The following is a 24542-nucleotide window of genomic DNA, read 5'->3' on the forward strand; positions in this document are numbered from 1 at the left end:
GAAAGACTATTTCCTCGGGTGGATGGAGCTATTACAAGGGGGCATAACTATAGAGTTCGTGGAGGGAGATACAGGAAGGATATCAGAGGTAGGTTCTTTACGCAGAGAGTGGTTGGGGTGTGGAATGGACTGCCTGCAGTGATAGTGGAGTCAGACACTTTAGGGACATTTAAGCGGTTATTGGATAGGCACATGGAGCACACCAGGTTGATTGGGAGTGGGATAGCTTGATCTTGGTTTCAGATAAAGCTCGGCACAACATCGTGGGCCGAAGGGCCTGTTCTGTGCTGTACTGTTCTATGTTCTATGTCTATGTCACTAAAACTTGTGAAATAAAAGCTAAATAGATGGAAGCAATTTTCTGGAAATACTCAGCACGTCAGGCAACATCTGTGGAGAGGGGAGTTCTGAAGATTCATAGTTGACCCTTCGCTGATGCTACCAGATTAGTTGAGTATTTTCAGCAGTTTTTAACTCATTAAAACCTGTGCTGATTTGTAACCCAAAACATCACAGCATGCAACCTGATGTACCTTGCTGCACAGGTCAAATGCTGCCATGGTGTCATCAGTGATCATTTTCAAATTCTTTTGCAGACATCGTCGTGGAAATCCTTGCATGCTTACGGAGGAAAAACATCACAAACCCTTCATTTACTAAAAATCCTGTTCTGTTTTTGATCAGTCTGCAGCACAGGTACAGTACTGCTCCAGAGCATGACAAAGTCTGACATGGGAATCGGAAATGCACAAATAACCATGCAGGCGGTTGTTTACAGCCAATCTATATACCAGGATGTTTGATTTTCCACTCCACCCGATTTCCTTATGTGTGGATCGGACTACAGAGTAGTTTTTGTTCAATTCCTCCTGGTCTCCAGAGTCTCAACTAATTTGGTCATGGATTCGAGTTCGAGTGACTGGCATGCTCTTTGAATTTCCAATCGAATCTGAATCCAAACCTACATCCTCCCAAAATAGGAACTTTAACATTAAGCTCATTCTTAATCCATTGAGACAATGTCATCTATTTCACAAAGCGTGATCCTTATTACTCTATTTACTCTCTAATCACAGATTTGTTGAACACATTCTAAAAACCTAATTTGTATTGTGTTTTAGCTTGGTTATCTCCTCAAGGAGATCTCAGTAAGCTTGTTTGCCTGTCCTACTATAACTAAAACCATTGCTGATTCCAGTGTTTATTGCATATTAATTTATAACACATTTTGGAATATTTTCAATTAATTTCCCTTTACGGTCTGACAATCGTTAATTTGGGCCTTATGCCTTATGTTGGCCACCCCCCCCCCCCCCCCCCACCCCGTCCGAGCTACTCAAGTATCCACGAAACTATCAAATCACTCCATGTCTCCTTCCTATAGAAATATTGAAAGACAGATTGGGAAACAAAAGCCTTGACCAGGCCTGCGGCTGACCTTGCTCCTTCACTTTCGGCAGCAGTTTGTCCAGTACCACCATTAACTACCAGGTGAGTGTCAGTGGTGTAAGGTGGGACAGGTTCAGCTCCGTCAAACAGATAGGGGTGGTTACAGCACTTGCGCAGTTGCATCAGGATATTCAATCGATGCATTTTGTCCATTTTCCCTGAGGAGTTCAGGATGTCAATATCCTTCATTAATATCCTGGTGTTCCTGTCAGCAAGGCCAGAATTAAAACTCATCAGACCAACTTGGAGATAAATTCATTTTTTTGATGGAGCTCAACAGCAAGCAATTACAACCTAAAATGAATGCTTTGTTCTATAGGTGCCTCGGACAAAGTCTAGGATCCACATTCCAACCCCTTCCAGGGAACAGGGTGCTCCATCTAAGCCTCACAGATATAGAAACCCATATCTTACGACGAATACACACTCAACATTTTGTTCTTTGATATAAAGCACAATTCATTCCAGGTGGCCAGGGTTTGAAGGGATGGGAATATTCCTTTTCATGTCATTTGGATTCGAGCAATATGAAGTACTCTGGGATTAAGTACTTGTAACGCAGAAATAGGCCACTTAGATCAACAATTCCAGATAATTGTTCATGATAAGAGTCTCCTCAGACCTTCGATTTCTTTTTCCATTCTATGTTTAACAAACTTCCCTAAAATGCATCAATGTCATGCCTCTCCTTGTGGTAGTGAGTTCCACACTAACCACTCTGCCACTTTCTTTTTGAATCTTCTCCTAAATTCCTGTTTGATTTATTAGTGACTATTTTATATTTATGGGATCGATCCTGGCATCATCGTGAGGCAATGACATTGTGTTACATCGGGTGCAGTCTCATTTTGAAGGGCTTTGCAGCGTTCTCCTTGACCAACTAGATAGATATGGTTAATAAGTTTGGAGGGGACACCTCACTAGTACCTGATCAGGTGGGTATCAATAATGGGCTGCATTGGGGTTTGAAAGAAGAAAGCCCAAAGCTGAGAGCAAAGTAGTTTGAAAGCACTGTAATAATCACACTTGAATGGCAATCGTCCAGTCTGAATTCAATGATGATCTTCTGTTTCGGGCAAAAATAACTGAAATGATTGAGGGAAGTTAGAATTCCAAACACAAAAATCTTACAGATCAGACGGAAGCAAGATGGTGAATAGTAGGGAGTCAGCCTATTATTGGTGCATTGGGGAAAATCACACTCGCTTACACTGGTGAATCTATTCCCTTCGTTCTACAAATGCTCTAATTGTTGATTGAAGTGCAGCACAATTTCAATGAGTTGTTGCAAGATGATGCCGGACTTCCCAATGCAACAAATTAAGATTCACAAGTTGTGCACTCACCATTCCCGTTGCATTTTGCTCAGGCCCACATACATTTTGACTTCATTTTTTGGCGGTAGGCTCTTTTCTACCTCAGCTTTAATATGTCGGAGGAGGAAGGGTCTCAATACCGAATTCAGGTGAGAATACATGCTTTTTACACACTGATGATGCACAAGAAGGTCAAGCATAATAATGCAATGTTACAAAAGCTGCACTGAACAGTTCTGTGGACTGAAGCACAAGTTCAACAAAAACAGCTGAACAAGCCATGGGTTGAAGCACATCTACAGGTGTGGGCTGAATGTTCATTTGATGAAAACACCTACAACTTCAGATTAGATTGTCAACAGCTTTAGTCTGCAACAGAGCAGATCAGACCTTGGAATCCAACCCTTTATGAGAAAATACAGTAACCATAGAACCATAGAAAATTACAGCTCAGAAACAGGCCTTTTGGCCCTTCTTGTCTGTGCCGAACCATTTTTTGCCCAATCCCACTGACCTGCACTTGGACCATATCCCTCCACACCCCTCTCATCCGTCAACCCGTCCAAGTTTTTCTTAAGTGTTAAATGTTTACCACTTTATCCGGCTGCTCATTCCACACTCCCACCACTCTCTGCGTGAAGAAGCCCCCCCCCCCCCTAATATTCCCTTTAAACTTTTCTCCTTTCACTCTAAACCCATGCCCTCTGGTTTTTTTCTCCCCTAGCCTCAGTGCAAAAAGCCTACTTGCATTCAATCTATCTATACCCATCAAACCTTTATACACCTCTATCAAATCTCCCCTCATTCTTCTACGCTCCAGGGAATAAAGTCCCAACCTATTCAATCTCTCTCTGTAACTCAGCTTCTCAAGTCCTGGCAACATCCTTGTGAACCTTCTCTGCACTCTTTCAACCTTATTTACATCCTTCCTGTAACTAGGTGACCTTCTTTTGTATATACTTGTAAAAGCTCTGATAGTTTACCCACATATTCCATTTTTAATCAATCTTTTTGGCCTTTTGCTGGTTTCTAAAACACTCCCAATCCTCAAGCTTGTTACTATTCCTTGTCATATGATAAGCCTCTGCTCATAATCTAACACAATCGTTAATGCTCTCAATAAGCCACAGATGGGTGTTTCTTGCGGAGTTTTTATTTCCCAATTTCATTGATAAACATTTAAGGAAAGAATTCAACATTTTCACTGTTCACTATCAACCTTAGCAGGCTCTCCTCTCAAACTTAAAGCCAATTAGATTGGGACACGATTCTTATTTATGATTGAGGAAATATGCCACTTGCAGACCATCATATGGAATTCAATTGTGATGTGAATATTTGCCTGTGGATCTTGTACTATGAGATTGCCAATTAATCCCGGCTCATTGCACAATACTAGATCAGAGCGGTATGGTGGCTGTGGTTAGCACTACTGCTTCACAGACCAGGTACCCGGCTTCAATTCTGGCCTTGGGTGACTGTTTATGGGGAGTTTACATGTTCTCACCGTGTCTGCGTGCGTTTCCTTGTGGTGCTCCAGTTTACCCTCTCAGTCTGATGTGCAGGTTAGGTGAATTGGCCATGCCAAATTGCCCCTTAGGTGTCCCAAGATGTGTAGGTTAGTGCGGTAACTAAGTGGGATTAAGGGGATAGTAACCTTAAATTCACTTTCCTCATTCCTCAACAATGTACATTTCTACAACACCTTTAACATAGGTGGCATGGTGGCACAGTGGTTGGCACTTCTGTCTCACAGCGGCAGGGACCCAGATTCAATTCTGGCCTCGAGTCACTCTCTATGTGGAGTTTGTGCATTCTCCCCGTGTCTGCTGCGGTTTCCCCCCACATTCCAAAGATGTGCGGGTTAGGTTGATTGGCGATGCTAAATAAACCTTTGGTGTCAGTGGGATTGACGGGGTAAATATGTGGGGTTGGTGCAGACTTGATGGGCCAAATGGCCTCGTTCTGCACTGCAGGGATTCTATGATAATAAGATGTCTACAGGATCATCACAGGGGCAATTAGCAGACAAATTTGACACAGAGCTACCAAAAAAACCATTGAGAGGTGACCAAGGAGTTTTTAAAGCAGTGTCTTAAATAAGGATGAGCTGGAGAGGCAGAGAGATTTAGGGAAATAATTCCAGTGCTTTGGGCTAAACAGCTGAAGGTTGACCATCTGCGATGCACAAATGGAGCAGTGGACAGAACTTGGTTCATGTCAGCAGCAGTTCTGATGAATCGAATCTTCCACGTGGTGCAAGGTGGGAGGCTGTACAGGAAAACCTCGTGCTAATTAAGGCATTGAACAAGTGCGGGCGATATTATGGTGGTGGTATTGGTAATATTGAGAATATGGGGCTGGAAATGTAGTTCAGGCTCAATTAGGATATCACAATTGCAAAGAGTTTGGTGAAGCCTCAGACAGACAGTAACTTGACAGAGGTTTGGAGTGAATGGTTAGGAAATGGAGCTTGTAGTGTGAACAGAAGAGGAGATTAATCCGATTAATTGTAACCTACCATTCCTACTTTCCCCAAACCCATTTCAGCTTCTGAAATAGTGGATAGACATTTAAGCAAATACAAATTATTCTATTTCCCTTACCCTGCACCTCCCAAAATGTGATAAAAACACTTTAATTTAGCAAGTCTTCCTGATCAGGAAGCTGTTCTACTCGAGATCCAGCATCAATTGAAATGCTCTTATCAAGGTAGGGATCAGCAATTGGAACAGCCCGTGGGGATACTTAATGGGCCTTGTTACCAAGGTCAACTGAGGAGTTCAATATATGACGACAGAAAAAATAATTGAGAGTAAATGAAGCTGAGGAAATCTCTCCCCCTTCACCATATTATGTAATATCTGAAGTGTTTCAAATTATTCAGATCTGGGTAATATGTCCACCCTAATTAAAAACACCTGTGGTAGTTGCCTACATCGAGTGAAAGGCAATAATTATCTATTCGTGTCATCAATTTCTAAGTTGCCTATTACAGCACCTTAAATGCCATGTTTGCTTCAAGCACTATTTACTGAATGCAAGAACACCTGGTAAATGTTCATTTAGCTTTGTGCCCTTTAACATTTCTAATCCATTATAAGTGGGATGCAGGTGGACTGGGCAGAAACCATTCTCGTTACACGAATAGAGCCACCACTTAATTCCAGTGGATCGCAGGTAAGTCATGTCTGCAAGAAGTGCTGGCAACTAGAAAATGCTGGAATCCATCAATAAAGAAGAAATAGCAGGCCATCTGGATAAGAATGGTTCGATTAAGCAGACGCAGCATGGATTCATGAGGCGAAAGTCGTGCTTGACGAACTTGTTGGAATTTTATGAAGATGTGACTAGTGCGGTTGACGGAGGGGAACCGGTGGATGCGGTGTTTTTGGATTTCCAAAAGGTGTTTGATAAGGTGCCTCACAAAAGGTTGCTGAAGAAGATTGGGTCACACGGAGTTGGGGGGAGGGTGTTAGCGTGGATTGGGGATTGGTTATCCGACAGGAAGCAGAGAGTCGGAATAAATGGGTGCTTTTCTGGTTGGCAGATGGTAACTAGTGGCGTGCCGCAGGGATCGGTACTGGGGCCTCAACTGTTTACCATTTATATAGACGATCTGGAGGAGGGGACTGAGTGTAGGGGAACAAAGTTTGCTGACGACACAAAGATAAGTGGAAAAGCGTATCGTGTGGAGGGCATAGAAGGTCTGCGGAGAGATTTGGACAGGCTGAGTGAGTGGGCGAGGATCTGGCAGATGGTGTATAACGTTGACAAATGCGAGGTTATTCACTTTGGAGGAAATAATAGCAAATTGGATTATTATCTAAATGGAAAAAAAATTACAACATGCTACTGTGCAAAGGGACCTGGGGGTCCTGGTTGTGCATGAGACGCAAAAACCCAGTCTGCAGGTGCAACAGGTGATCAAGAATGCAAATGGTATGTTGGCCTATATCGCAAGGGGGATAGAATATAAAAGCAGAGGTGTCTTGCTGCATCTTTACAGGGGATTGGTGAGGCCGCAGCTGGAATACTGCGTGCAGTATTGGTCCCCTTAATTGTGGAAGGATATATTGGCCTTGGAGGGAGTGCAGAGAAGGTTCACCAGGTTGATACCAAAGATGAGGGGTGTTGATTATGAGGAGAGACTGAGCAGACTAGTTTTGTACTCATTGGAATTTAGAAGGCTGAGGGGGGATGTTATAGAGACCTATAAGATAATGAAGGGGCTGGATAGGGTAGAGGTGGAGAGATTCTTTCCACTAAGAAAGGAAGCTAGAACTAGACAGCACAGCCTCAAAATAAAGGGGGGTCAGTTTCGGACAGAGTTGAGGAGGAACTTCTTCTCTCAGTGGGTGTTGAATCTCTGGAATTCTCTGCGCACTGAAGTGGTGGAGGGTACCTCGTTGAATATGTTTAAATCACGGATAGATGGATTCCTGATCGATAAGGGAATTAGGTGTTATAGGGATCAGGCGGGTAAGTGGAACTGATTCGCTTCAGATCAGCCATGATCTTATTGAATGGCGGGGCAGGCTCGAGGGGCTAGATGGCCTACTCCTGCTCCTATTCCGTATGTTCTTATGTTCTTTATCACTTCATAAAAGTCAAATTAATTTGTAATTCACACGCAGTAACTCAAAATTTAACACTGCTCGGATAAACATTTAGTAGAATATAGATCCTCAGTTTTTGCCATCACATTTTTAATCAATAAATTGACAGTTCTAAATCTACCAGGGCAAGTCAAAGGCCAGGAATCCTGCGGTGAGTAACTCGCCTCCTTACTCCCCAAAGCTTCTCCACCAGATACAAAGCATAAGTCAGGGGAGTGATGGATACTCTCCATTTGCCTGGATGAGTGCAGCTCCAACAACAGTCATGAAGTTCACCACCATCCAGGACAAAGCAGCCCACTTGATTGCTGCCCCTTCCACAACCATTCACTCCCTCCACCACCAATGAACAGTGACAGCCGTGTGTACCATCTACAAGATGCACTGCAGGAATTCACCAGGGTTCCTTAGGCAGCACCTTCCAAACTCTCAGCCACTGCCACCTAGAAGGGCAAGAGCAGCAGGTACCTGGGGACACCACCACCTGGAGGTTTCCCTCCAAGTTACTCATCATCCTGACTTTGGAAACATATCGCTGCTTGTTCACCGTCATTGGGTCAAAAAACCTGGAACTCCTTCCCTAACAGCATTGTGGATGTACCTAGAACTTCAGGGACTGCAGTGGTTCAAGAAGGCAGCTCACCACCACCTTCTGAAGGCCAACTTGGGATGGCCAATAAATGCTGGTCTCGTCAACGACATCCACACCCAGTAAATGAAGAAAAGAAACCTTGCTGTTTCTTCAAATTAGCCCCGAACACTCTCAAGGCACATCACTTCATCACACAAATATACAAAGTTTTGAATCATATTTCTGAGGGTGATGGGCCCGAAATAACTTTGCATTTTAATGACGTCCCAGCATCAGAATGCAGATAAGATAAGAAGCTTACCATGTGCAATCGCTCAATGAGCTTCTGGTCCCCGAAGCAGTTGTTTGTGTCAAACCAAGAATCAAAGTCCTGCAAAGAACAACAAGCTGCTCTAGTCATGCCAACCCGAAACGCTTTAGCATATTGTGTTACTTCCATCAACGCCTCATCCAGTGGTTTCAATTATTACATTGTTTATCACTAGAAGATCAAGAATGGCAATTTAAAAAGGTAGCATCCAAATTAGATCGTTCACAAATGATATCATAAAACAGATGCACAGCTGCTTGGAACAATTGCAAATCAGTTTCAGCTGGTCGGCAGGTGAGCAATTTAACATGGAAAAAAATCATTTTTTCCCTTGGACCACCTACTCCCATCTCTGTAACAAGCTACAGGACACCCACACAGGAAGAATGGTCAGTTAGGCATTCAGTTAGAAACATAGCTTTTCTTACTTTAACAAAAATAAATAAATACTAAAATACTTCTGATAGCTAATTTGTGGATTGAGATAGATATGGATAAAATAAGCTCTCACGCCAGCATGCTTTTAATGTAATTTTAGAATTGTGACACAAGGTGACAGTTTTGCTCAAGGAAACATCAAGCATGTTAAATACGCTTCGCAGTGGAAGGCAGATGTGACACTGAGCATCAGGAATGGTCAATAGCAGTTTGAACGGTTAGAGGAGCAGACATCACCAATTGGACTCTGCATCGGCACACATATGGTGAATACAGTGCTCAGAAAATCTGGGCATGTGGACAAATTAATACACAGACTGCGGCCATTTAGCTCCCTGGCTGCTCCCAATGCAAGGAACAATGGTGTCACACAACACCCTCCAGCAAGTTGGACAGCTTCCCCTGACACGAGCTTCAAAAATGAAAAAGACACAACTTTGCAGTATTCTCTCATGCCTTCCAAAAAGAAATAGGTTGAAACACTGTAATTGAACCTTCGACAAACGGTGCAGTCACTGTCAAGCTGCTTTTCTCATTATTTACTGCAGACGAATTTAAGACATCCAAGAGGAGGAAGTTGAGCAGAGCCCAGAGTTCGTGCAGGTTGTTCTGAACTGGTGAACCCGTGAGCAATAATCGATTTGTCGTTTTAAATTATCTCACTATTTCAGAGAGCTGTAAATTTAGCAGATTTAAAAACATGACTGTACAAACTGGGTACAAGTTCGAATCATACAACTGGCACAACTGTAGATTCAGAGTGCATTTAAAAGTTCGCTGATCTTTTAGGTGTTTATCCGTGTCTGTCATTTCTCCAATGAATTCAGATATAGTGGCACCAAATGCTTTGTATTAGGAAGCAAAAAGCAAGTGTAGTAATAGTACATCAAGATTACAAACGGTAATCTATAACTTGCAAGACGGGAATATGGAAACTTCCAGAGCCGTCCACAATTGAACGGTATTTCTTTCAAATCGAAGCAATGGTCGTGAAAGGAGCAGCTGGTTAAAAAGCAATGGTTGTGGAAGGAGCAGCTGGTTAAAAAGCAATGGTTGTGGAAGGAGCAGCTGGTTAAAAAGCAATGGTTGTGGAAGGAGCAGCTGGTTAAAAAGCAATGGTTGTGGAAGGAGCAGCTGGTTAAAAAGCAATGGTTGTGGAAGGAGCAGCTGGTTAAAAGGCAATGGTTGTGGAAGGGGCAGCTGGTTAAAAAGCAATGGTTGTGGAAGGAGCAGCTGGTTAAAAAGCAATGGTTGTGGAAGGAGCAGCTGGTTAAAAAGCAATGGTTGTGGAAGGGGCAGCTGGTTAAAAAGCTTTTAAAACAAGAGCACACTACGGTCTGAATAAGCAGATCTGATCTTTGATTTTCAATTCAAAAATTTCCACTCACGTCTTCCACTAGTGTTAAAATCCAGAGATTAACTATCGAGCCTCAATAATTGATGGTGCAATAACTTTCCCAGAAGTTTCTGAACCCCTGGAGTAATTTGGTTGAATATGGCACAGCGGTTAGCACTGCTGCCTCACAGCAACAGGGACCAGTGTTTGATTTCCGGCTTGGGTAACTGTGTGGAGTCGACATGTTCTCCCCGTGTCTGTGTGGGTTTCCTGCGGATGCTCCGGTTTCCTCCCACAGTCCGAAAGACATGCTGGTTCGGGTGCATTGGCTGTGCTAAATTCTCCCTCAGTGTACCCGAACAGGCGCCAGAGTGTGGCGACCAGGGGATTTTCACAGTAGCTTCATTACAATGTTAATGTTAGCCGACTTGTGACACTGATTAACTTAAACTTAAAAATGATTTGTCTGCATTGGATTGTGAGATTAAAGCGCTCTTTTCCTCAAGATTCGCATTCCATCTGTGACAATAAATAACCGTTTTAATTTAGCTCTTAAAGCTTTGATGGAAGTGCGAAAGAACAGTGAAAGCAGCAAATAACAATGATATTAACCATTAGTACTCAATATGTATCATTTTCCTTCATTTCAAAATCTCTATTCCTGGATTTCCCTCCAACCCTTTGTTCCAATCTGCCTGTCCTTCGTTTTTTCATTCACCAGAGAACAGTCACTTCCATCCACACTGAATTCTTTTTTACTGTTCTTTGCCACTCCGTCTTACCCCGTCTTTGCATTCCCCTCTCCAGGGGAACAGTGTGCAGCAAACTTCTGTGCCTCATTTTCTGTCTGGTCTCACACATAACTGCACCTTGCTCAAAAATAACCTCACTCCATGATATATCACCGAGAATGTGACACATGGTTTACAAAGTTTTAAAGTTTATTTATTAGTGGCACAAGTAGGCTTACATTAACACTGCAATGAAGTTACTCTGAAAATCCCCTAGTCGCCACACTTCGGTCCACTGAGAATTTAGCACGGCCAACGCACGTAACCAGCATTTTTTTTGGACTGTGGTAGGAAACCGGAGCAGTCGGAGGAAACCCACGCAAACACGGGGAGAACGTGTAAACTCCACACAGACGGTGACCCAAGCTGAGAATCGAACCTGGGTCACTGGCGCTGTGAGGCAGCAGTGCGAACCACCGAGCTATCATGTCGCCCCCTGCTCATGCCCCCATGCTACAAATCAAGCCTGCGTTTCTCCCCAATTCACCTGAAGATGAGGCAGAAAATGTGGCATTCACTAAAATGGTAGACATTAACTCTGGTGGTAATGGACGGGATGGGGAAGAGAGCAGAGAAAATGAAGGGAAAACACACTTACCTTGGGTTTCCCATTTTTGATCCTGTCGGCTTCATCTATAACCAGATATCGCCAATTAAATATTTTGAAAAGAGGTTTCTCCCTGATGAGCATTTCATACGACGTCACACAGACATCCCACTCTCCAGGAAGGAGCACATCTCTGATGAAAGCTGCCTGATAAAGTAAGAAGTGGGTTACATTTCAGTTTTCAAAGCACAAGAAATTTATTTTTCTAGAAGACAATTGGGATGCAGCAGAAACAGATCTGATCACAGGCATTAATCAGACAAATTTAGCTGAATAGAACACTGACGTTGGGGTTTTCCTGCCCCGCCAGCAGTGAGCAGCGTCAAGGGCAGGACAGGCAAAGGTGGAGAGCGGCCAAAGGGCAATTGGCTCTTGGCAAATCTCCAAACCATAGAATCCCTACAGTGCAGGAAGAGGCCATTCGGCCCATTGAGTCTGCACCGACCACAATCCCACCCAGGCCCTATTATCCAAACCATAGAATCCCTACAGTGCAGGAAGAGGCCATTCGGCCTTTGTACTTTCCCACTGGGGTCGGCCAGCATATGGCAGGAGATCCAACAAGCACTGCACGGATTACTTCCACAACGTGCAATGCATTTTCAAATTAAACTCCATGCATCAGCTGTATTTTCCAACAGTATTTTTGGGAACATAAAATACAGTTCTTACCCTTTGATCCTTGTCACCTATTAAACAAATAGTTCGAAGAGTCGGTATCCATCTTTTGAACTCAACCATCCAGTTGTGCAGTGTAGACTTGGGGAGTAGAACCATGTGAGGTCCAGGAATGTTTCTAGAATGTTTCATGTACCCAAGAAGAGCAATAGTTTGCAAAGTCTTCCTGAGACCCTGTTAAACAAAGTAAAACAATTAATTCTCTGAGAATCAAAGACTGTTTTTTCATCAGTGTTGTCCTGAAGCATTTCTGAAATGTACTGGAAGAAACCATTCAGCCCATCAAGTTTGTTCTGCAATTTAATTCGATCATAGCTTATCTACATCGTAACTCCATTTATCTGCCTTGGTTCCTTTTCCCTTCACACGAATCAAACAAAAACCTTCGTCTCAGTTTTGACATGTCGATACGAACCATGCCTCAAATTTTCTATAAAATAAAAAGCTAGGTTTTGGCAGGAAGGAGGAGAAAACAAACGTTCCAGGTTTCCGCTAATCTTTGAATGGTACACACTCGAACATCCGGGAGAAGATATTTGTTCCCTATTTAGAAACATCGAAGATAGGAGCAGGAGGAGGACATTTGGCCCTTCGAGCCTGCTCCCCCATTCATTACGATCATGGCGGATCATCCAACTCAATAGCCTCATCCTGTTTCCCCCCTCCCCCCCAATAACCTTTGATCCCATTCACCCCAAGTGCTTTACCGAGCCGACTCTTGAATAGATATAATGAATGCTTCACCCCGTTTTGAACCGGGAGCCTTTCACGTGAGGCGAACGTGATAACCAGTACACTACAGAGACATGTATCTTATTAAATCCTTTAAACTAAACATCTCACATGCCTCCACCAAACAATTGTTATGTCTACAATCAATGTGTATTCATACCGTTTCATCTGCCAGGATACCATTAATGCCATTCTCATATATAGAAATCAGCCAATTCAGTCCACGGATCTGATAGTCGCGGAGTTTCCCTCCTTTTACATCTGTGGAAGAGACCCCAAACATTTAGATCCTTCAACCGTTGCAAGAGTCTGCACAGAATACAGCTCAAGGGGAAATGAATTCAGTGCCATGACCAAAAGGAAAGGTATTACTGTTTCAGGAACCATTGAACTGAAAGCACCATGATAGCTTGAGACAACAAAAAGCAAGCAGCACAATCCATTTGGTATTAGGGTCTCAATGTTTGCATAAAGAAAGTCAGCGTTCAGACGCAGGCTCCAAAACAAAGGTGGTGATTTTCACCACGACTACTACCATTCTATAGCAGCTAAATTGACCAATAAAACAAGACCAAAGTATATACAGAAACATAAACTGTGAAACAGAGCACCTAAACTTCACTAAGGCAAGTATGAGCAAGATTGGGAGGGCAGAGAGAAGGAATGATGGTGAGGAACCAGTTTACTGGGCTTTGACTGCTTTGTAAGAAATCATTGCATGGACATTACTGGGATTTTGAATATGTTATGAGTATTTGGAGCATTGCGTGCAGTTCTCGTCATCACACGACCAGAAGGACGTGGAAGCTTTGGAGAGAGTGCAAAGAAGGTTCACCAGGATGTTGCCTGGTCTCAAGGGTGTTGGCTATGAGGAGAGGTTGAATAAACTAGGATTGTTTTCATTGGAAAGACAGAGGCTGAGGACAGACCTGATAGAGGTGGACAAAATGATGAGAGGCATAGGCAGGGTGGATAGTCAGAAGCTTTTTTCCAAGGATGGAAGTGTTAATTACAAGGGGGCGCAGGTTCAAGGTGAGAAGGGTAAAATTTAAGGGAGATGTGTAGGGGAAGTTTCTCACAGAGTGGTGGGTGCCTGGAACGCACTACCAGGGGAGGTGCTGGAAGCAGGCACATTAGCAACATTTAAGAGGCATCCCAACGGGTAAATGAATAGGGAGGGAATAGAGGGATACAGACCCAAATAAGGACAGAAGGGTTTTTCGTTATTTTAGTAAGGGCATCATGATTGGCACAGGATGGGAGGGCTGGAGGGCCTGTCTTGTGCTGTACTTTTCTTTGTTCTTTGATTGGGGAAATGCCATTTGGGAGAACAGATCATTCAGCTCACCATTTCATAGGGTAAGGAACTGATTATACATGATTCTCAACACCAAAAGGACAGCATGTTACATGTACGCAATCTGTATGATAATCCAATTATTCCTCATGAAAACAGATGGTTCCTTTACATGTGGCGCACACTAACATGTTAAAATGGCTGCTAGGACCCCATGAAAAATAAGTTGCAGCAGTTTCCACTCAGTTCCTTGGGTGCACTGGTTGAGAGGGCAAAGCTGAACAAATCAAAGAGCAAGGTGAAAGGCTGATATATGAAGCACATGTCATATTGGCATGAGGGAGATCTTTCAGCTTTACCCTGCATTTTTTTCATGCTGAATCTGACCTCAAAATACTCAATATCGACAATATCCAGTCAGAAAATATTATGTCAGATTAGAAGTCAGGCTGGAGTGGGCCCGTGATGTCTATCAGCATTAGTAGATTGTTCTATTAAAAAGACCCCTTATGCCAATAAATACAGCCAATTAAACCAGGAGAACTGGAGGTGCTGTTTTTGGAGACTTAATTACAACAGTCTCAAATGTTCCCACAAGTCTAATTTTGACAAAATTGAATACTGCACATCGATGAATGGTGACTGAAAATGTGAAAGCAATTGAGAAAAGGTAGTGAAAACTGAGCTACATTAACTCATGTATGAAATAATGAATAAAATGGCTTTACACGCATGATGGGGATTCTTCAAACCTTGTGCAGGCATTGGTTGTCTTGCTGTTTTCTGACAGTAGCTCTTCATCCTCTTCCTGTTCCGTACGACGATGCCGATAGCTAAGAATTAAAAGTGAATTGTTTTGTGCGAGGGGTTACTATTACTTTCCAAACCATTTAGAAAGAGCTGTTACTGCAGTCAATTTCAAATCCACAATCACTTCAGAATAAACAGCACCGTACAAATTATTTTGGAGATGGTGCATCACTTTTGTGGTGAAGATGAGTACATAGAATACTAAAGTGCAGAAAGAGGCAATTTGGCCCATGGAGTCTGCACCGGCCTCAATCCCACCCAGACCCTATCCCCATGATGCCATGCATTTACCCTCGCTAGTTCCCCTGACACTAAGGGGCAATTTAGCATGGCTAATTCACCTAACCCTAATCTTTGGACTGCGGGATGAAACCGGAGCACCCGGAGGAAACCCACGCAGACATGGGGCGAATGTGCCAACTCTATACAGACAGTGACCCAAGCCGGGAATCAAACCTGAGTCCCTGGCGCTGTGGGGCAGCAGTGGTAACCACTGCCACACTGCTACCCTAACTACTGTGCCACCATGCCCTACGTACAGCATGTTATTGAACTAAGATTCAAAATTGCAATTCATGCAGATGGCCATTGTTTTAATTTAAAGTTGATTCCAAACATAAACTTTGAAATCTACTGTTCTGTAAATACTCTACCAAGACCCTGGTAGATTACACAACATATTCGTACATTTTAATTTAAATAGGTAATTACACATGTATAGTCTTTTGTGCCAATAGTTGTCAACAGACTCTTCAATCATACATGTGACACATTTAAGAACATCCGTGTTTTTAATGCAAGGTTGACAGGAATTCCACACCTGTTATACGGATGCAGGATATTTGAACACTTGGTGACTAAGATGCTGTTTCAACTTTAAAAAGGCAGAGAAAAGGTGTAGGCCATGCAACCTCAGACATCTGTTTATTCAATTAAATCATGCCTGCTGTTGCTTCATATCACTTGATAATGCAGCCAACAAAGAAAAAAATCCATTCAGAAAATTTAACACCCACAGCCATTTGGGGCAGACCTTTCCACCAAGTGGAACGAAATAGCCCTCACTTTCAATCCTAACTAACCTCGTTCTAATATTAAGATGTGCCCCCTTGAACCAGATTTCCCTCAAAAGAAATTAGTCTCTGTATCTACCCTATCAAATCCCCCAATCATTTTAAACACCTCAATTTGGTCACTGTTTATTACTCTAAACTCAACGGAATGAAAGACAAATTTTGGAACATGTTATGTTCTCATAACCTAACACTAAGACCAGATCGCATTCCGGTGCCAGACCAATATTACTTTCCTGAGGTTCGTTTCCCAGAACCAAAGTCAGTTCTCCAGCTGAGGTTTGACCAAGGCTCTGTACAGCTTCCTCATTTTTTCATCCCAATCTATTTTGAGATAAATGCCCTCTTCCTCTTAGCATATTCCATTATCTTTTCTAACAGCGCAGTAATATCGTGTTATTTGTATATATGGAAACTCAAATCTCTTTTGCTCCTCCACAACTAATCTCTCTTGTCGAAAACACTGAGATTTGCCTTTCTCAGTTCCAAAGTGGGTGGCCTCAAACTTCTCCACACTGAACGACATTTGCCACAGCTTTGCCCACTCACTGGATTGTCCCCTCTTTGCAACTCCATCATATGATCCCAATTTGTGGTTGCTCCTAACCTAGTCTGCAAATGTGGATGAAGCAGTAAAGATTTATATCCAAATCACTGAAAGCCGAGGCCCCAAAACCTCAAGGAGGAATGAAAGCTTTACTTCCACCATTCTACTTTGACCCCAACATTAACGCCTCTTTGGCCTTCAAACGCCAGGAACACTTTCCAAGTTGAAATCTCTCAGAATTTGCATCATGAATCCAAAAACACATTGCCTGGAATATATCTTACCGTCCAACCGACAGAAGCGTCTGTTTCTCATCTTTCTTTAATCGAGGGCGCCCGGGTTTCATCTTTAAAGGAGACGTTGGAGTTTTCTGTGCAGCAGGTTGGATAAAGGGGACAAAAAGCTCGGTCTGTTGCAGCAGATAATCAAATCTGTCGAACAAGAAAAATAAATGTTAATAAGAAAATAAACATTGAGAATTAACGTGACAAGAGTGTGCAAACACATCTCATTTAATCTACAGTCAATCTACAGTTCTCCTTGTGGGGGCTTCAGATTTGTTTTTATTGAGGTGTAACAGTACGTGTCTTTGGAAAACAGCCTTTCACCTGTTATTACTTTGTAATTTGGGCAACTGAGTAACATTTGGGTGAGGTGGGGAAAGAAGAATAAAGACAACCCTCTCTGCTGTGGTGATATTAAATCATTCCCACTGTAATTGAGATTTCACTTTGTGCTAGTAAATTCAAACATGGTCTTCAAAAACAACCTATATTTCTACATACAGGATAGTACACAAATGTGTATAGTACTATACGTGACAGCCTCAAATTTAGCACTGGTCATGCTTAGAAACATAGAAACATAGAAAAGCTACAGCACAAAACAGGCCCTTCGGCCCCACTAGTTGTGCCGAACATATCCCTACCTTTTAGGCCTACCTATAACCCTCCACCCTATTAAGTCCCATGCACTCATCCAGGAGTCTCTTAAAAGACCCTATTGAGTTTGCCTCCACCACCACTGACGGCAGCCGACTCCACTCGCCCACCACACTCTGTGAGAAAAACTTTCCCCGGACATTTCCCTTGTACCTATCCCCCCAACACTGTAAACCTGTGTCCTCTCGCAGCAACCATTTCCACCCTGGGAAAAAGCCTCTGAGAGTCCACCCGATCTATGCATCTCAACATCTTATATACCTCTATTAGGTCTCGTCGCACCCTACGTCTCTCCAAGGAGAAAAGATCGAGCTCTCTTAACCTATCCTCATAAGCCATGCCACTCAATCCAGGCAACATCCTTGTAAATCTCCTCTGCAACCTTTCAATCTTTTCCACATCCTTCCTGTAATGAGGAAGGATGTGGAAACTGGTGTTACTGACTGGATCTGGACTGATGTTAATCCAGCTCCCTCACACTGTCACTAAGTAACCACTATCTCCCCCAGCACCCTGTGTTACTGACTGTATCTGTACTGATGTTAATCCAGCTCCCTCACACTGTCACTCAGTAACCCCTCTCCCCCCAGCGCCCTGTGTTACTGACTGTATCTGCACTGATGTTAATCCAGCTCCCTCACACTGTCACTCAGTAACCTCTCTCCCCCAGCGCCCTGTGTTACTGACTGTGTCTGTACTGATGTTAATCCAGCTCCCTCACACTGTCACTCAGGAACCCCTCTCCCCCAGCACCCTGTGTTACTGACTGTATCTGTACTGATGTTAATCCAGCTCCCTCACACTGTCACTCAGTAACCCCTCTCCCCCAGCACCCTGTGTTACTGACTGTATCTGTACTGATGTTAATCCAGCTCCCTCACACTGTCACTCAGTAACCCCTCTCCCCCAGCACCCTGTGTTACTGACTGTGTCTATACTGATGTTACTCCAGCTCCCTCACACTGTCACTCAGTATCCTCTCTCCCCCCAGCACCCTGTGTTACTGACTGAATCTGTACTGATGTTAATCCAACTCTCGATAAAAAAGTGTTAAAAGCACAAGTTAGTAGAATGTTTGTGTGGGAAAGAGGAGGAAGCTTGGTGGTTACGATCTGATGGTAAAAGCAGCCATTTATCGACCACAATATTTCTAAAATAGCTTAGTAGTTAATAACCTCTATTCTATAGCATTTCCAATGGTTTGCTGGCACTACCCTGATGCTAAAATTGCTCCATTTGCTCAGAGGATATTGCAAAACCAAAGCAAGAGTGTCCAAGTTTAAAAAGTCAAAACCTGTTCAATTTTGAGAGATTAAAAATATGATTGGTTCCATCCATGAACCACTGGGGAATATTAATACAGTTTATATTTATACAGTTGAACAATGCAAAAAGGCAACTAATCGCTGATTTGAATAGGCCACAACTCCACTTATCGCACCCCACAAAAAGGAGGGTCATGGGACGTGGGCATCACTCGCCCGACCGGCATCCATCACCCTCAAGGTGGGGGTGGTGGTGAGCAGCCTTCTTGAACAGCTGCAGTCTGTGTGGTACGTACACCAACAATGGTCGGGGAAATGGAGTTGAAGCCCAAGATCAGCAATGATCAAACTGAATGGCAGAGCAGTCTCGATGAGCCATGTGGTCTACTCTTGCCCCTCCTAGTGTTGTCTTCCATCTGCTGTCCTTCTTGTTCTCGGTGTTCGAGGTCATGGATTTGGAAGGTGCTGTCAAAGGAGCCTTGAAAAAATACTGTCGTGCATCTTGCGTATGGTCCACACTGCTGCCAATTTATGGGTGGTGAATGGAGTGACAATCAAGTGGCTGCTTTGCCTCGGAAGGTGCTGAGTTTCTTGAATGTTGTTGGGACTGCACTCATCCAGGCAAATGAAGGATATTCCTTCACACTTCTGACTCCTGCCGACGGATTATAGGTAGGTTTTGGCGATTTAAGTGGTGGGTCATTCGCCATAGAATTCCCAGCCTCTGACCTACTCTTGTAGCTCTCAGTAATTATCTGCTCATTTCAGTTTCTGGTCAATGGTAACCCCCAGAATGTTGATGGCGGAAGATTCAACAATGGTAAAGCGGCTGATTATTAAGGGGGAAAATGGCTCGAGTCTCTCTTGTTGGAGATGATCATTGCCTAGCACTCGGGTGGTACACAAGTGATTTGCCACTTGGCAGTCCAAGCCTGAACATTATCCAGGTCTTGCTGCGTGCAAGAGCAGGCTGCTTCGGTATCTGAGGAGCTGCAAACTGTACAAAACGTAGTGCAATTCTCATCTGTAAACACCCTTACTTCCGACCTTATGATGAAGCAGCTGGAAAAGATTGGGCCTCGGGCACCACCCTGAGGAACTCCTACAATCATGTCTTGGGGCTGAGATGATTGGCCTCCAACATTTACAACCATCTTCTTTTGTGTGAGGTATGACTCCAACCAGTGGACAGCTTTCCTGATTCCAACTGAGTTCAATTTTGCTCGGTCTTCTTGATGCCACACTGAGTCAAATATCCCCTCAATGTCATGGATGGCCATTCACCTCACTGCCACAACACAAATAGGACACAAAACCTCTGCTTCGTTTAAAGCATCACAACACAAGGAACGGGGAAATATCAATCAAAATTAAAAGGCCACTACTTACTGAGGAAGCAGATATCTCACCTATCAGTTATGGTTACCAAATCATCATAGTCTTCTTAGGACATTATCATTTCTGATCTAACAATAGTGTGATCCTTCTGCAAGTTGGCCATATTCTAAGTTATCTAATATTGAATGATGTGCATCATTCAGCTAATGAAAGACTGCAATTGCCAGTACCAGCTTTCAAAAATGGGACTAACCACCCTGTGAAGTCAGGATACTGAAATTCCTCCTCAGGAAATTCAAGCTGAAAGTATTGCGAATCAGCACTGATGGACGAGGGTAAAATGGGCTCCTGCTCTAAAAGATGGAGCGGTAAAGCTGAAAATTTTAAAACAAGACCAGCACCCTCGAGCAAAGCTGTACTTTCTCTGGGTGGTGGCAGTGACGCACAGCTGGTTCCCCCAAGATGATAACCTAATCAATTCTAATTTGTTAACTATTTGATCCAAAGTAAAATGAATGTAAAGCAAAGAGACTTTCCATGTATCAATGAATTGCAATACTATCTACAAATGAAAATAATTCTAACAAATGCTTCCTTTACTGATTTTACCATTTTTTCTTCATAGGCCGGATCCTCCTCTTTCACCTCTGGTTTAGGCACTTTGAATATAAACGCTGCATCACCCACTGTCCATCTAGCACAGAAAACATTAGATGAACAGTCAATAAACAGGTCTATCACAAACAGAAACTTGCAGAGTGGAAAATGTATTCATCCAAATGACACTGCATTATAAATATTACACCCGCTGATTTTTCATTTATCAGGTGGATTTCCAAGCAGAACAATACACGTTCCACACAGGGCCAATGTCATTTGGTACCGAGGGAATGTTCTCTCTCCCTTTAAATTGGGCAAAGTAGATGACAGGTTTGTCTCAGAAAATGCATAAGACAATAAAACCAGCTTTTGTCTTGAGAATGAATCTTGATTCAAAACCGTATTTTGCCAAATCTCTAATCTCAAAGGGTAGAGATAAAAAAACCAAAGAATTATATTTCTATAGTACCTTTCATGACCTCAAGACTCTGTTTTTATGATATTAACTGAGTGATAAATACGTTGTGGAGATGCCGGCGTTGGACTGGAGTAAGCACAGTAAGAAGTCTCAACACCAGGGGTTAAAGTCCAACAGGTTTATTTGGTAGCACAAGCCACAGGCTTTAAGAGCGTTGCTCCTTCATCAGGTGAGTGGGAGTTCTGTTCACAAAAAGGGCATATAAAGACACAAACTCAATTTACAAAATAATGGTTGGAATGCGAGTCTTTACAGGTAATCAATTCTTAAAGGTACAGACAGTGTGAGTGGAGAGGGGGTTAAGCACAGGTTAAGCACCCGTGTTTAACCCTCTCTCCACTCGCATTCCAACCTGGTGTTGTGAGACTTCTTACTGTGATAAATACGAGACAGGACACAGGACACTTCAAAATGCTGCCCTGGGAACCTTTATACCGGAACAAGAGGGAAGAATGGGTTGTGTCTCATCCGAAAGGCGGCACCTTTGACAGTATAGTACTTTGTCGTAGTGTCAGTCTGGATTTCTAGTCTGAAGTCACTGGAGTGGTATTTGAACCCATAACCACCTGACTCAGAGGTGAGAATGCTACCAACTACGTTGCGCCTAATGAGAAACATGAACTTACAATAGGCATTTCAAATAATGGTTCATCTCATCTCCCCAGCAAACTGCCGCTATAGCTAGTCAGGTCCAACATTATTTTGTCATTACAGGTGACAAGAAACAATACATTCAGTCCAATTGGCCTGTGCGAACTTACCAGGCCGTCCATCCATCAGTCTTTCCTTTTCGAGAGAAAATAAGCCCAGTCTTTCCTGATAAAGGATAGCCTCTCAGTTGTACTATCACCCTTGTCAATCTTCTTTTTCACATCTTTGTATCCTTTTTATAATTTGGAAGCCAGAACTGCGCAGAGTACATCAATGTGTGGTTTAATCACCTTTAACATACAAAAAATCTCCAAAATACTCCACAGGACTGGTCTAAACATATTTAACACTGAGCCACAAGTTATATTAGTATAGATGTGGTCAAACTGTTAAGTTTTAAAGGGGGAGCGGTTTAGGAAGAGTATTCCAAACGTAGGGCTTAGGCAGCTAAAGGCAATTTATCAACGTCACAAGTAGGCTTACATTAACACTGCAATGAAGTTAATTTGAAAATCACCAAGTCGCCACTGAGGGAGAATTTAGCACGACCAATGCCCCTAACCAGCATGTCTTTTGGACTGTGGGAGGAAACTGGAGCAGCCGGAAGAAAACCACGCAGACAGGGGGGAAATGTGCAAAGTCCACACAGACAGTGAGTGACCCAAGTCGGGAATCAAACCCGGGTCCCTGGCGCTGTGAGGCAGCAGTGCTAACCACTGTGCATCATGATCACCCGTCAAAAGCAGGGACGTGCAAGTTGCCAGAAATGGAGGAGCACAACGATCTGCGGGACTGCAAGAGGCAGGAAGGGGTAAGGCATTAGATGGATTTGAGAACAAGGATGACATGAAAACCAAGGCGTTGCGAGACTGGAGGTGATGGTTGAACAGACTTGATTCAAGTTAGGATTCAGAGGGCTTTGAACAAAGTTTATGGAGGTTGGCAAACAGGAGGGCAGCCACAGCACTGGAATAGTTGAGATGCGAACGAAGGTTTCAGCAGCAGATCAGCTGAATCAGGGTGGGAGCAGGGCAATGCTACCAAAATGTAAGTGGGATATTTTGGTGATGGAGCTGATATTTAGTCAAAATGTCACCTCAGGGTCAAAAGGTTACAAATACTGTGGTTCAGTCTCTGTTTATGAATGGACAGGTAAGAATCAAACTCGACGAGGACAGTCTCATCCAACCTAACGGTGAAGGGGATCGGATGCTCAAATGTGTCAAAGGCCGCAGACACATCAAGGATAGTTTACCATGCTCACAGTTACACAGGACACCATTTATCTGATGCTGAGAATTTCAGTACTGAGACATGACAGAAATTTGTTTGAACAAGTCAAACATCAAACTGTAGGAAAGTTGGAAAGGGATTTGAGGGAAAAGGAAGGTTCGAGATGAGGAAATTCGCAAGGACAGAGGGAGAGAGGTCGTTTTTTTTTTAAGTTGGTGATGGTGTCAGATTTTAAGGGGAATGGGACAGTAGCAAAGGAAAGGGAACTCATTGACAATATCAGTTAACATGGGGACCAAGAAATGGGGTGGTCAACAGCTCAGTAGGAATGGACAATAAAAGGGTGCAAAGGGTGTTAAGAAAGTAGATGCAAATTCAAAGCGAGTGTGTGGGAGGAACCGTGAGCAAAGTTTGGCTTGGATAGCCTTAATCCTAGATGCAGAAGTCCATCAGCTCCTCATGGCAGGGGTTAAGATGACAGTTTAGACGGCAAAGTCAGGGCCTACTGCTGCATCCCAACATGTAAGTTTTATAAAACATTACTTCCCCAGTTTTCAATTCTATACACCTAGGAATGAATCTGAGTGCTTAGTTTACTGTTTTAAAATGGCTTTATTAATCTGCATCATTACTTATAATGATGAACCCTCTGCACATTGATCCGAGATGCTTGAGACTTCTTTATTCTTCATAGAAAAGTGTAACACGCATTTTAATTGAAATTCATTTTCCAATTAGAGGCCATTTTAGAGCCTTATATTTTGCTTCTGTCTTCCTAAGGAGGTGCACTAATTATACCCACAAAATTGTTACTTCCACTTTTGAATCAGGATACTGAATCAAGAGGCAAGAAAATCCTTAATAATCCATTGCAGCACGACCTCTCGATAAGAATGACAAGGCACGCGAGCCATCTTCTGAACAACATTGTGCAAGATGAATTTTCTGTTCCATCACCAGTGTATAAAACGCAGCGGAGATGATTGGTTTTGGTCACAGAGAACTTGGCCAGTCCACCACCTCCCCTCCCTCTCAAAAACCACTCAACATTTCACCCTTTCACACTGCCAACCAGCACAGAGATGGAATGGTAAAGTTGTATTCAGACAAATACTCTGATTATTTCACTGCTGATAGATTGCCCCACAAGGGGAAACATTTGGTCTATATTAACCTTATCAATCCCTTTTAGTATTTTACATACGTCGATCAGATCTCTCGTCATCCTTCTGAACTCCAGTGAGTCCAAGCCCAAACTCTTTAATCTCTTCGCGTACATCAACCCTTTCACTCCTGGAAAGGGAGTGAAAAGGGGAGAGGGGTGGAAGGGGGGGAGGGGAAGGGGAGGGGAAGGGGAGGGGGAGGAGAGGGGAGGGGGGAGGGGGAGGGGGTAGGGGAGGGGGGAGTGGAGGGGAGAGGGGAGGGGGGAGGAGGGGGGGAA

The 24542-nt window shown here is 43.2% G+C and overlaps 1 pseudogene; it reads right to left on the reverse strand.

The window, feature by feature from the left end:
- The window catches only part of LOC144484365 (SWI/SNF-related matrix-associated actin-dependent regulator of chromatin subfamily A member 5-like), a 128326-nt pseudogene that overhangs the window by 6075 nt on the left and 97709 nt on the right, over window positions 1-24542 (reverse strand).

Source organism: Mustelus asterias, unplaced genomic scaffold, assembly GCF_964213995.1.
Source record: "Mustelus asterias unplaced genomic scaffold, sMusAst1.hap1.1 HAP1_SCAFFOLD_101, whole genome shotgun sequence".
NCBI lineage: Eukaryota > Metazoa > Chordata > Chondrichthyes > Carcharhiniformes > Triakidae > Mustelus > Mustelus asterias.